Source organism: Camellia sinensis, chromosome 13 (genome assembly GCF_055761805.1).
Source record: "Camellia sinensis isolate YWXY chromosome 13, ASM5576180v1, whole genome shotgun sequence".
In the NCBI taxonomy this organism is placed as follows: Eukaryota; Viridiplantae; Streptophyta; class Magnoliopsida; order Ericales; family Theaceae; genus Camellia; species Camellia sinensis.
The window spans coordinates 12,481,824-12,496,135 of NC_138973.1; the positions used below are offsets into that span (position 1 = coordinate 12,481,824).

The window sequence follows — 14,312 nt, forward strand, 5'->3', positions numbered from 1 at the left end:
TTTTTTTTTTGTTTTCAGCCAATGGGAAGCCGACACCTCATTAGGGGTTGTCAGTGGGGGTCGGCTCACTGGGGTTTGTAGCACTTCCCTTTAATTATTTTAGTATGTTAAAATTTTTATATTTGAAAAAATAATTAATTTTTTTTATAATTAGTTGTGATGTTTGTGAGAAAAAAAATAAAATAATTATAAATTTAATATAATTTTATTTTATTAATTATTTTAACCTATTTTAACTTTTTATAAATTTTAACAAATTTTAACCTTTGCCAAATAATACCAGAGAGACCGTACCGTTACTTTGGCTATAATGGGAGAGAGAGAGAGAGAGAGAGAGAGAGAGAGAGAGAGAGGAGTTCCCTTCCCTTGGCCTACATGTTTGTTTGTTACAAGTGGAGAAGTTCAGTTCAAAAAATGAAAAAAAAAAAAAAAAAAAAGTGGACAAGTTCTTTGAGGTCACATCTGTTGCTAATAGGCCAGGACCTCACCTCAGGCCTCATTTGAGAGGACGAGATTTTAGTTAAAAAATTAAGAAAATTATTGTACAAAATTAATTAATTTATTTTCAATTTTTTTTGTAAATTATTTTATAAAAAAAATTCAAAAATTATTATAAAAAGTCAATTTTTAAAGCAACCTGCAATCTCAAGTAATTCTTTGATGGGCTTAAGAGTGTCTTCAAGGGGTCTAACCACAAAAAAGAAAAAGAAAAAAGGGAAGAGTATCTTCAATGAGAGTTTGGCATTCTCTTATTGGAGTTTGAATGTTTTAAGTCATTTTTAAAAAAATATATTTAGGAATTATTAAAAAAATATATTTTTATTAGTAAAAAGGTTTAGGTATGTAATTTATCATTTCTTTTTAATCTGACTGATTATATATAATTTTAAGACCAACAAAAGTACATTTTATATCTAATCACTTTGGGTTATTTTGGAAATATAGTTAAAAGTAATCTTTCAGCTTTCAACCTCTTTTGGGTCACATAATTTTTCTATTTTTTTATACATTTAAAAAAAAATCAAAATCAAAATAAAAAAATCAACTTTTAACCATCTTTCTAAAACAATCCTTTGCCTAACAAAACGTATTGTGGTTAATGAAATTAAAGGAAAAATACATTTTATTTTGAACTCGTTTAGCAAATGAGTTAGGTTTAGATTGGGATTAAAAAAATACAAAAAGATAAAATAGGCTAAATAAAACCAATAATATAAAATGTTACATCTAAATTATAATCATTTTATTTTTTCTCTCACAAAAAAGTCAAAAAAAATTTCCCAAACAAAACTAATTTGATCATACTAAATTAGCCAAAAAACCAAAAGGCCAAATTTGGCATATTGCAAACAAGTTAAAAAGTCAAAAAATTACTCAAAAAGTTAAAAAATTAACATTATTCATCAAAAGTTAACAATTACGGCTGCACAACTCTTAATTCTAATTTTTCCCTACAAATAAATTTTTACAATTTTTTATTACACATTTTTCCATAAAAAAGTCAAAAAGTTAACCCAAACATCTATATTTTCTTCCTCAATTTTTTAGTCTAAAAAGATAAAAATACGCTTATTTAAGACATCCCAAACTATTTTTTTTTTGTTAAACGAACCCTTGGTCTAACCACTTTGCTTATAATATACACCAACACCACTTTTTACTTAAAATTGATTTTTTTCATTTAATAACTTTTAATTTTAACTAAAAAATTAAAAAGTTATTATAAATTATTATATTATTTTATTTATTTATTTTTTTACATATATTTTTATAAAAAGTTAAAAATAATTACAATAGTCTCCAAAATTTTAGTTCCAATGAAAGTCCTATGATATTTTCACAAACATCATTATTGATTTTTGTGGACTTCATGAATTGTCACCTCCAACACTTTTAAAAATCCTAGCCGTCGCACGTTTGAAATCCAGTTCTTGTCGCCACATTCGAAACCTAGCAGCCCTATTTCTTTCGTAAATCCTAGATTTGATGAAGTGGCTGGTGGTGGAGGGCTGGAAAAAGCTCACCCTCTTCTTCCTTACCCTCCTACTGTGTTGATTGGAGGGGATTTCTATCAAAAACCGGGTAGGGCTAGAGCAGGGTTGGAGTAAGGGAGGGCGTTAGGGAAGTGGTTGTAAGTGAGGGAAGGGGTTAGAGGCTAGAACATGGGGTTTGCAGTGGGGAAAAGTGTATGCTGGTGAGGAAGTAACTATACAAAAAGACTAGGGTTAGTGATAAAAAAAAAAAATTGGTTAAAAAGTTGATTTTTTAGAATTTTTTAATAAAAGTATAAAAAAAAATAAAAAAATGATGCGATTCAAAAAAGATTAAAAATCAAAAAAAGCTGCTTTTAACCAATTGTCAAAACGAGAGGTGAAAAAATAAAATCATTGGGAGTGTTTGGGAACCTAGCTTTAATGTTAAAATAACCTCAAAAATAATTTTAACCTAAAAACTCTTAAACCAAAAGTTTAAATAAATAAATAAAATAATAGGCCGGTGGTGGGCTGTCACTGCGACAGTGTAGGCACAGCCTACCACTATCACAGTGAGAGGTAGGTAAATTACAATTTTATTCATTTAGATTAATTTTGAAAAATGTGTAGTTAGGGATAAATTTATCATTTTAACTTTAAATATCATTTCAACACATTTTTCAATACACCAACTCAAATAAAAATCCATCCTATCTTTCTAAATACAAAAATTAAAATAGCCTACTAAAATAATCAAAAAGCCTCTAAAATAGCCACTTTCCAAACACCCACATTATAATAAATATAAAAAAGTAAAATTAAAATCTTAAAATTTTATGTGTAATGTAACTAAAAATTGAATGTGACGAAGATCATTTTTTTTGGTAGAAAATATAATCATCCAAATACATCTCAACTACCAAACCAATCCTACATCTATATAATTAAAGAGTATTATTACATACCCACACTTCATATCATATATCTATTATTAAAAGTTATGTTTTTTTTTTTTTTTATTGATACATTTTAAAGGTTTTTTTTTTTTTCCTAAAAAAATAATATCAATGTGTCTTTTCCATTTATATATAAAGTTCTACATAAATTTAATTTCAATTATAATAATCAATTTTATATGGACTCTATTTGAGAAATACTTATTTTCTATATATTTTTATATAGTTGATATTTTAATTTAATTATTATGATATTTAAAAAAAATATTTTGATATACAAATAAATAAATAAGACAAAATGTGTTTAATTGTGTGCATCCACAGATCAAATTAATTTTTTTTTATATATTTTTTACTTTTTATCTATCTTATTGATATCTTAATATTAAATTTTATTTATTTAGTTATTTAACATGAAATTATTTATTACAAAATATTTATATTTAATTTAAATTTTATATACCTATATACAACATGTATGAATAATTCAAAAAGAATATTAAAGAAAAAAATCAATATTTTACATAATTAATTTTTGTATTTTCTTTTTAATTGCATCACAATATATTTATATTTAATCTTTTAAAAAATTTGTATAGTTCTATTTATACATATTTTTATTTTCCAAATAAAAAATAAAAATAAGTAATTAGAATCACTTTTAATTTTATATTACTAATTTTTTTTTCTAATTTAACTATTATTTTTAATATCAAAATGAGTGTTTATTTTACTATCTTGTAGTTTAATATATACCATATAAAATTATTATATAATAATTACACTTTTATAGTACAAAATAACTAAAATGATCAAAATAAGCATATAATTTAACTAAATTTATTATATGTAAGTATTCAATTAATACTTTTATAGAACGATAATGCTAAGATTATTAAAATAAATAATTTAAATTTTATTTTAAATTAAAATTAATATTATTCCTTTGTAATATATATCATAATATAATATAATATATCATTACATTAATTAAAGTTAACTCCATTATGATTTTATGTCAGACATCATATTTGTAGAAGTGATATACATACATCACTACAAGAAAACACATTTTTGGCTACCAAAACAAATTTAGTCGCCAAAAGTGTAGGAATTGGCTACCAAAATTAATTTTAGTCGGCAAAAGTCAACTTTTTAGCTACTAATTTTTTTTAGTGGGGGAATGTTGATTATTGGCGACTAAAATAAATTTAGTAGCTAAAAATATTACAATTGGCCACTAAAAAATTTTTTAGTAGCTAAACATATCACAATTGGCGACTAAAATAAATATTAGTAGCTGTAGGGGCACCTTTAGCTACTAAATTGTTTGGTAGCCGAATGAAAATTAAAAAAATTATTTTTGATCTTCGGCGACCAAAATTTTGGTCGCCAAACATATATTTTCAGCGACAAAATAACGTTTAGTCGCTGTAGACCTACTTTTGGCTCCGAATGAAAATTAAAAAATTTATTTTTGATCTTCGGCGACCAAAATTTTGGTCGCCAAACATATATTTTCAGCGACAAAATAACGTTTAGTTGCTGTAGACCTACTTTTGCCTACTAAATTGTTTGGTAGCCGAATGAAAATTAAAAAATTTATTTTGGGTGTATTTTGTGATTAAAAATTTAATATAATAAACTAGTAATAAATTAATTAAATCCACTTGACACATGATTTCTTCATCTGTCTTTATCTATGACAAAATATACATATTGCATGTTCTAAAATTCTAAATCAAATTGATTAGTGCCTAGTTAGTCATGCAGGAGTCCCAAAAAAAAATTAACTATATTTTACAATATAAGAATATAAGAAAATATAAGAAATTTTTTAAAATATAAGAATATAATATTTTAAAATATATTTTTATAAAATTTTAAAATATATAAGAATATATTATTATCTGTCATAAAATTTTAAAATATAAGAATATAAGAAAATATAAGAATATAATATTTTAAAATATATTATTATATTTTTCAGTAAAAAAACATATTAGGACAAATATTTAAGATAATTTAATATTTTTAATTTATATTTAGTCGGAAAATTATTTAGTTGGTATTTAATTTACTTTTAACGACCAAATTTTAGTCGGCAATTATAATTAAAATTTTTAAAAATTGGACTTCAGATTTTGGGGGGCAAAATTAATTAGCTACTAAACATTTTTGTCAGAGAAAAGGCTTTATTTCTTATGGGCGACTAAAAACGTTAGTCGGGAAAGAATAAACTAGGTTTAAGAAGTACACTCCCACACCACACGCTCTAACTCTCTCATACATCTCTGTTTGCCTCTGCTCTCCTCCTGCTCTCTCTGTCTTTCTCTCTCTCTCTCTCGCTTTTGTCTCCATCGTTACCGGAGCATCACCGCCATCGCACACGAGCACCACCGTCAATCCCCAGGTATGTCCTCTCTCTATCTTTCGGTCTCTCTTCCCTAATTTCAGCCTCTAGGGTTTTCTTCTTCCATTTGCATACCTTCACACATACCCGACCCCAAATCGATGGGGTTTCTTCTTCTTCCATTTGTTGAATTTATGCTTTTCTTCGTAACTACGATGGCTCAGAAGCAGTTTGAAACAATGCCTCTCTCAGTCTAGAACACCATCTGGGTATCTCTCAAAACACACAAATCCAGATGGGTTCTTCTATTTTCTTAATATCTTTGTATGTGTAGGTCAAATTAACGATTTGGATTTGATTCGTAGCTGTGACTCTGCTTTTTATTAGTTATTCATTCTGTTTTAATATGATTTTTATTGGATTGGTGTTTTCTCTGTTTGTGTTGGTGTGTATACATAGTGTGTATATATAAATCTGTAGTATGTATGATTTAAAATCTGTTTGTATATATAAAATTTGTTTGTGTGTATATATAAATTTGGTTGTATAATTCTGTTTGTATACATAAATATGTTAATATATATGAATTTTGTGTATAATGAAAGAGTGAGAAATAAATTAAGAGAAGTATACAAATAGAGAAGAAAAGCCATAGAAGTATACAGATAGTTCTCTTGTTAGGATTAGCAATTTTGATAAGAAAATGGCTGCTTCTCCGTATTTTTTGTGAAAAGATGAATTTACACTGATTTGAGCCATGAATTTCGTTCCACAGCAGTAAACAATGAAGGTGAAAGAATAATTTAAAGGTCCCTCAATTCTGCTGATATCATTTTCAAGCTCTCAAATAATAATTTTTGCCCGAAAATGCATGGATTTTGTGGTCATATACTGTAATATATCCTTGCATATCATACAAAAGCTTGATGCAATTTGTTACACTAATCTAGAAAAGGCCAAAAAAAAAAAAAGAAGAAGAAAAGAAAAGAGAAGAGAACATGAGATTAAGTTGAATTATTCATGATGTTTGTATTATATGGATATGAATCTCAACAATCCCTTCTTGATGTTTGTATTATTCATGGAGTTCATGTTGACAACACCTTTGTTTTTTGCTCCCTTATTATTTGTTATATTTATTACAAATTAGAATATTTTCATTCTGTCTATCTAGATAGAATTTTTTTAATGGGGATGATGTTCCAAGAAGGCATCTGATAACTGGGTTATCCTTCATCACATTTTTAGAGTTGGGTGGTATATTTGAAAGGAGCATTTGATAGGAGTACTAGAACGAATAAGAATTCGACATGGGTTCTAAAGTTCCATTTTGAACCACATCTTTATTCTTCCAGGTGGTTCAGTTTTTAACTCCCAGGTGTCAAGGAGCTCTTGGAGCTCTAATCGGTCTCTCTCTCTCTCTCTCACACACACACACAACCCTATGATATTTGTCTGTAACTCTTGTTGGTGATGCTTTGTGATGATTATGCCTAATTTTGTGAGTTTGTTCTTCTTGGTTGATACATATTCTTTTCATCAATTAGTTTTTGCTTCTATTTACTCTGCTTCAGCATGCGATCTGTGTTCGTCAGTCTTCTAACGAGGCTTACGTGACTCTTCTATACAGCGATGAGTTCTTACTAGGTGTTCAAGTTCTCGGGAAGTTGATTCGGGACACAGGATCTACTAAGGACATGGTTGTTCTTGTCTCTGATGGTGTTTCGGACTATGCCACGAAGCTCCTCCAGGTTTCAATTTTTCTGCTCCCTCTGTTTGTTTGGTTGCTAAGAAAATTTTAGGGAAAAAAAATTAGTGAATCAATTTTGAACTTGTTCGTGGGCAGGTTTTGCTTTACATTTTTGGTTGGTAATAAATTTAGGAAAAGAATAGATAATCGAATTTGATCTTGATTTCTTTTACATTGTTCCCAATTAGTTGTTGGGCAGGTTTTGGATTTGTGGGAATAAATAATTTTGAAATTGCTATATTTTCTTACTTGCCAAACAGAGAAGGGATTAAGAATGTGAGGCTGTTGCTCAACTGGTAGAAGTTGTGGACTTTATACTAGTAATTATCAGTTCTTTTCTTTGTTTGGCTGCTAAGAAAATTGAGGCAATTTTTTTTTAAAAAAATTCTTATGGTAAGTTATTCTGGTTTGAAGATTAGAACAAATTCTTTGTTTTGGTTTAGTGGGAATAAATAAGAGAAACTCACTTCAATCAATAAAGAAGAGGTTTGTTGTTTTTTCTAATAATATCTGGTTTCAAGTTGTAACTTATGTTATTTCCTTATGCTTTCTTGGTTGATAGATATTGTTTCTTGGTTGATACATATTCTTTTTATCAATTGGCTAATTTAGTTTTTGGGAATAGACTATTATTGTTTCTTGGTTGATAGAAAGGTTCCTATTATTTGAAGTAATATTATTTGAAGTCTGAACATGGTCATTCTATCCGCTGTGTTCCAGGGGTCAAATCCTTGGAAACTGATGATGCTATACTTTCTAAGAAAAATGGGATAAACTGATGATCCAATTCTGTGCCTTCCATCCCTCTCACCTCTCTTTCCATTTGCTCCAATTCAACAATGGAAGGCTCTGCCAATGAAAGTCTTGATTTTGGGAAGTTGGGTTATGGGTATTTATTTATTTCTTGTATTATCTTCTAGTTTTTGGTTGGTGGGTTGAGCTCTATTTGATGATTTCTTTGATTTTTGATGCTCTGGTTTATTTAATTTCTCTACAGATCAAGCATTATAGGAGAAGATGCAAGATTAGAGCTCCCTGCTGCAACGAAGTCTTCGATTATCGTCATTGTCACAATGAATCCACGGTATTATGATCAAATTACTCTCTCCCCTGCTACCCTTTGTCAGGTAGCTCTCTCTTCCTTCAAATTTTTCCTTCTGATCTTTGCTTTATACATAAACCACACATACAAATAATGGTAAAAACTCACAGTATGTATCAGTTGGCAAAACCACTGGGCTTTGAATTATCTTATAGTAAATGTAGAATTTTATCTTCTTTTTGAAAAAAAAGAAAAAAGAATTAATGTCCCATTGAATGAATTAAAAAAAAGACTAGTATTCATGTCCTCCTGTCATACTTTTATATGTAATTTGATTTGAATCACTCTATTGTTATGGTTGGGAATAGATAAAATCAAAGTTAATTTTAATTAATTGTGTAGAATTAAAATTGTCATAAAATTCTCAACTCAACTTTTTGAATGATCCCATTGAATGAAATTTCTAACTACGCTAGTTCTAATATACGAGTAATATATACCTTAATATACTCGGGGTGAGATGTACAGTATTTATCAAGCTCCATAAACTCAACATATTACATACTAGATAGGAAGAAAATTATTGAAAAAAATTAAACTTGGAATAAAAAATTTGAAGTCCTGTATAGGAGTAATTTGGGTATATAAAACTGTGTCATATATATGTGTGAAAATAGATAGATATATAAATATTTATATATACGTGTTGTAGAATCTTATATACACTTAACAATGTATATAAGTGTTGTAGAATCTTATATTCACTTTCCTTCCACAAACGCAAGATCCAAACACAGGGTTGGTATGTGCCATTAGTTAACATCTGTCACCCTGTTACATCTTCGCTAGCAAGAGAAATGTTTAGTTTTTTACATGAACATTAGTTATTTTGCTGTTAGAAATTAACACTTTTTTTTTTCATCCCCCCCTCCCCCTCCCCCTCCCCTCCTTCTTGGGAGCTCACTGATTCAGGGATTTCTGTTTGCATGTCTTGATAAGACTCACATACTTGAAGTTCTTCAATCCATAATTTCTTTTCCTCAACTTATGATCTCTTTGCATGATCCTATCAGTTAAAACACTATTTTGAGTTTGTTGTAAATTTCATAAAGATTCTAGTATACACATGTGACTGCTGGAGCTTTAGTTAAATTCTAACAAACTAACTATAGCAAACCTAACCATAACCGTCTAACTAAACTATAGTTAAATTCTAACAAACTAACTACCTAGCCTTGATAATACACACATGACTGCTGGAGCTTTTGCTTTGAAGCTGCTGGCTACTGTTCTGCTCTGCTATGGCTGAGATGCTGCTGCTCTGCTGCTGTAGCTGTGGTTGAGCAGCTGCTGCTGTTGTGAGCTTGAGCAGCTGCTGCTGTTGTGAGCTTGAGCAGCTGCTGCTGGAGCTGCTTGAGTTGCTATCTTATCATATTGATGGTTTAAGGTCCTTAGGCTATCCCAGATAATTTTGCAATTCTCAGAGGTAAATTAAATTGGTTGAATGAATCAATTATATAGATGTTTCCATTCCTTATCACTACTTTCATAATGTGCAGAATTTCTTCCTCGTGGAAAGCATTTTCATATTTCATAGCAAGTGTACGTACTTTTTATATTTTCACATTTTCATATTTCATAGCATGTGTAAGAAAATGAATTATTTCAGATGTACGTACTTGATAAGAGGGCGAGCCAATGAAACCAGGAGCGAACATAGAAATTGTCTAAAGTAGGGCCTTAAGGTAAAATTATTTAAATTTGTAATGGCTAAAGGCCAAAGTAAAATTATATATCTTTTCAAGGGAAATAATACTTCTTTTTATTATAAATTACTCAAGACTTATTACTGATAAGTTCATTTGAATGAATGTACTTATGAATGCCTTGGTCGATAATTACATGATTCTGAATGCCTTGTTCGAACAAGATGTGTGCAACTTTTTGTGGGTATTGATATGTTGGAAATTGTTCCATAGTGGCAATGGAGGAAGGGGTGGTGGGGAAGGGTATTGCTGGTGGTTGGTTTACATAGATATACATGTGTGTGTGTGTGTGTGTGTATAGGGGTTTAGTTCAGAAGAGAGGAAGAAGATTGTGGTATTTTCATCAATTCAAAGTTCCGTTAATACATATTAGCGGTGTGTTTTAATCCACAAACAATTAGAGGTTACGTGCTTATTTCCAAATAATAGGGGCTTGTGTGTACATGGCCCAAACCACAGGGGCTACACTTAGTTCATCATGAGGAAAAACCAAATCTGAAATTTGGAAAATTAATGAGTACCTGGTTGCATTATTGGAGGTGTGCAATTACAAAAAAAAGAGAAATATACAATTGGAGGTGTGCAATTACAACATGAAGCATTTACTTTATTTTTAATCTATTAACCTTAGGATGCTAAATTGTTATTTTTATGAATTATTATGCAGGTTGTAAGAGGTGGTAGGAGAGAAAATATTTGAATCAACTATTGCAACTGTAGATATTATTGCTTATGAACACGAGAAAAAATAGGTTGTTACCTTTCCATTTTTCCCAGGTCTCAGCAGATGGAATCATAATTTCTGGTCATTCTCTTGCCATCGATGAATCTAGCATGACTGGGGAAAGCAAGATTGTAAGTTATTTAGAATCAACACAGAATGGGGATTGTTGATGGCAAGTATCTCGGAAGTATTTGAGCATTTAGTTTTTTATGTGATTTATTTAAATAAATTCACCATCAAAAAAATATATAAATGTGTATGTATCATATTTATAATCACCTAATTTCAAATTCAACCCAGTGGGATTCATTTTATGTCTTTACTCATTTCAGTTGTGCTCTAGCAACAATGAATTGTACTCTCCTTCACAAGCTCTGGTTAGGACCCATATGGTGTGGAAGAAGGACAAGAAGAGAATCAAGAGAGTGAGGTGCACCTGCTATTTCCCTTCCCACTGCAGGCATCCGTAGTGTGTGTGTGTGTGTGTGTTGGGTGGGGGGAGCCATCCTAACAATAACTCTTTGGTCCTTGTGGAAACTCAGAAATGAATGTATATTTAAGAATGCAGCACCAGAATTGTATATTTTACACTCCAATTTTATTTACTAATTTTAGGATTGATTATCAGGTTGATATTTTGTATTACATATGTCGAATGGAGGGAATATATTTTGTATTACATATTTTGTATTACTAAATTATTGAGGTTAGAATATACTTGGGTCGTATGGAATTTGTATTACATATGTGGAATGGAATGGAATTGGATGTCGAATGGAATTTTTGGCATGCACAATGTCAAATGGTTGATAATATATATTTAGTATTGATGGATTTTATTGTTTATACATTGTATAGGTTGTACTAATGTCACGACCCAAACCCGGCCCTATGGGTTTAGCACCGTAACCGGCCAGTAATCCGAGATTACCGAAGGCCTGCTTAACAGAAATACAGTAAGACAGAGTACAGGGCCTGGCGGAAGCCAATACAGTAAATAAATAGTGTCCATTGAGCTGTGACAGTCTGTATGCGAAAAGGCTTTCATATATTCACACATAAACAGTACAGAACAGTATGTACAATATTCACATCCATTCAACTAGGGACTCAACCCTACAGAACAGTACAGAAAACATTCCGTCTGTACAAAACAGTACGGTCTATACAAAACAGTAAAACAGTACAGAAGGGGGAAAAACAGACAAAACACCCCCAAGCCATAGCATGGCAACTCGGAACCTCGCAGTGAGGCACAAAGGCTGGCTTGACAAAACTGGAGTAACCCTGACGCCTCTAGCTGCGGTCTGGTGCCTGTACACCTACATATATATATGAGCAGTGAGCTAAAGCCCAGTGAATAACATAAAGCGTAAAGAGGTTAAGAATGAATGTCCTTACAGTATGAAAACAGTTCATTTCAATCAGTCATTCAGTTGTTCAGTACAGTAAACAGTCATATGTGGTACATCCATTAGCATAACAGTACAGTAGGTCTTGAAAGACCGAACAGTAATGATGGCCATCAGTCAGTAAACAGTAGTGGTTCCACGAGGGAACCGACAGAGATCTCTGTAACAGTAACAGTAACAGTAAACCGTAGATACTAAGGATGCCACAGTACAGTTTAGAAATAAAGGACATACATTCATTCAGTAAACAATACCAGTTCAGTAAACAGTTCAGTAAACAGTTCAGTTCAGTATTCAAAAGATAATCAGTTGAACATATCTTTACACAATTGTTACTCACAGAGTTCTGGGCTACAGTGTGCTAGAGCGTGTCTCCCCAGTTGCCAACCCTACACAGTTCACAAGTTGAACACACTAAGCTACACAGTTGGGAAATATCATAACTTAATCCCTAATTTGCCTTGGTGTGTTCTACAACGATATCCTCATCTAAATGTCTTAAACTAGGCCTAAGAATGCCTAGGATGGGATGAGGATGCAAAAATACACATTTAAAAGCATTTTCAGGATTTTCAGAGAAACAGAGTCACGCTCGAGCGCAGGTTTCCCCGCTCGAGCGTACAAGCAAACAAAGGTACACGCTCGAGCGTAAACTTTCCCGCTCGAGCGTACTGTAAAAGTACTGGATGGGTGAAATCCCCGCTCGACGCCCGCTCGAGCGGTCTCGAGCTTGAGACATGACTCCGCTCGAGCGCCCAATCCTCCGCTCGAGCGGACTGTAAAACAGTGCAAGATGCTGGAAGCTCGATTTTCCCGCTCGAGCGGCACTTCCCCCGCTCGAGCGGACGACTGAAATCTGGTAATCCCAGATTCGAGCTCCAGGTTCAAAACCAAGCTCAAAAGCATCAAAACCAATCCTCTTGGGCCCATTTTCTGGAAAACATTTATAAACACATAGAATAACATGAATCAAGGCTCAATTTTGCGAAATCAAGGCCCAAGGGTGGTTAATTCAAACCCAATTTCAAATCATTTTCAAGAACAATTTTCAAACATGACATGCATGATCTTAAATCATTTTCAAAGCTTCAATTTGATGCTCTAAAGAGCCAATTCTTTTCAAAACATGATGAAATCATGGACTACACTCAAGACATGAACATGCATGTAACATTTCGTCATGAAAACAACTCAAAATCCAACGATACTACCATGCATGCAAAGATTGGGCTTCAATTCACCATTAATGAACCAATTCATGGCTTAACTCTACAATACAAGCATGGATTGTGCAAGAATGAACTCAAGAACAACAACAAGAAGATGAATGTCCTACCTTAGTCTTGTATTCAAGGTCTAGGAGCTCAAAGTAGCAATCACACTTCAATTCTCAAACAATTCCAAGCAATTCAAGATGAAAACCAACTCCTCAAGTCTCTCTCTCTATGGTCGGTTGAGGCGAGAAGAGGAGAAGAAATGTTTGGTTTGATCACATACGTGGAGTGTAAAAGGCTCAAGAGGTGTGATGTGGTGGCCACTAAGTGGCGGAACGGTAATTAGGCCAAACCATGCGATTAATCGATATTTAATCTAATTTAATCATACCTAATCAATTTTCAGATAATTATACCATAAAATCACATAAATTATGAGGGTCATAAAACACTAATCGGTTTCTAATTCGGCCGCCGATAAGGCCTTCAATTAGCAGTTTAAACATATAAGCATGAACAGATATTCATATAATCAAACAGATAGAATGCAATTTAACTAACATATACTCAATCAATTCGGTTTCCAATTTCAGTCAGTCAGTTCAGTACTTTAATCAGTTCATTTATCAGTCAGTTATCAGTCATTATCAGTTTCGTTTACCAGTAATCGGTCAGTCATTAATCAGTAAACAGTATGAGGGTTGTTACAGTCTTCCCTCCTTATAAAGAGTTTAGTCCTCTAAACTCGAGTTACCTTCATTCTGGAAGAAAACAGGATTCAGTGGAAACAGTTCAGGATATCGTTTGGCCATGTCATCCTCCCTTTCCCAAGTGGCATACATGCCACCATGGTTTTGCCAGTCAACTTTTACTAGCGGGATCTCTTTGTTCCTCAATTTCTTGATCCGTCGGTTTACAATCTGTATAGGCCGTTCCTCGTAAGTGTAGTCATCACTCAACACTACGTGGGTAGGCTCTATTACATGGAAGGGATCCCGGAGATAATCTCTTAACATAGAAATGTGGAAAACATTATGCATGTGTTCCATTTCAGGAGGAAGCGCAACTTGATACGCCACCGGATTGATTTTCTCAATGATCTCATATGGTCCGACGTATCTC

The 14,312-nt window shown here is 31.9% G+C and overlaps 1 long non-coding RNA gene across 1 annotated transcript; it reads left to right on the forward strand.

The window, feature by feature from the left end:
• The first annotated feature begins 9,465 nt into the window (after positions 1-9,465).
• On the forward strand, positions 9,466-11,306 carry LOC145806521 (uncharacterized). Its single transcript, XR_014349835.1, has 3 exons — positions 9,466-9,819; positions 10,508-10,736; positions 10,897-11,306. It is a non-coding gene; the product is annotated as an uncharacterized LOC145806521 (long non-coding RNA).
• Positions 11,307-14,312: the final 3,006 nt, after the last annotated feature.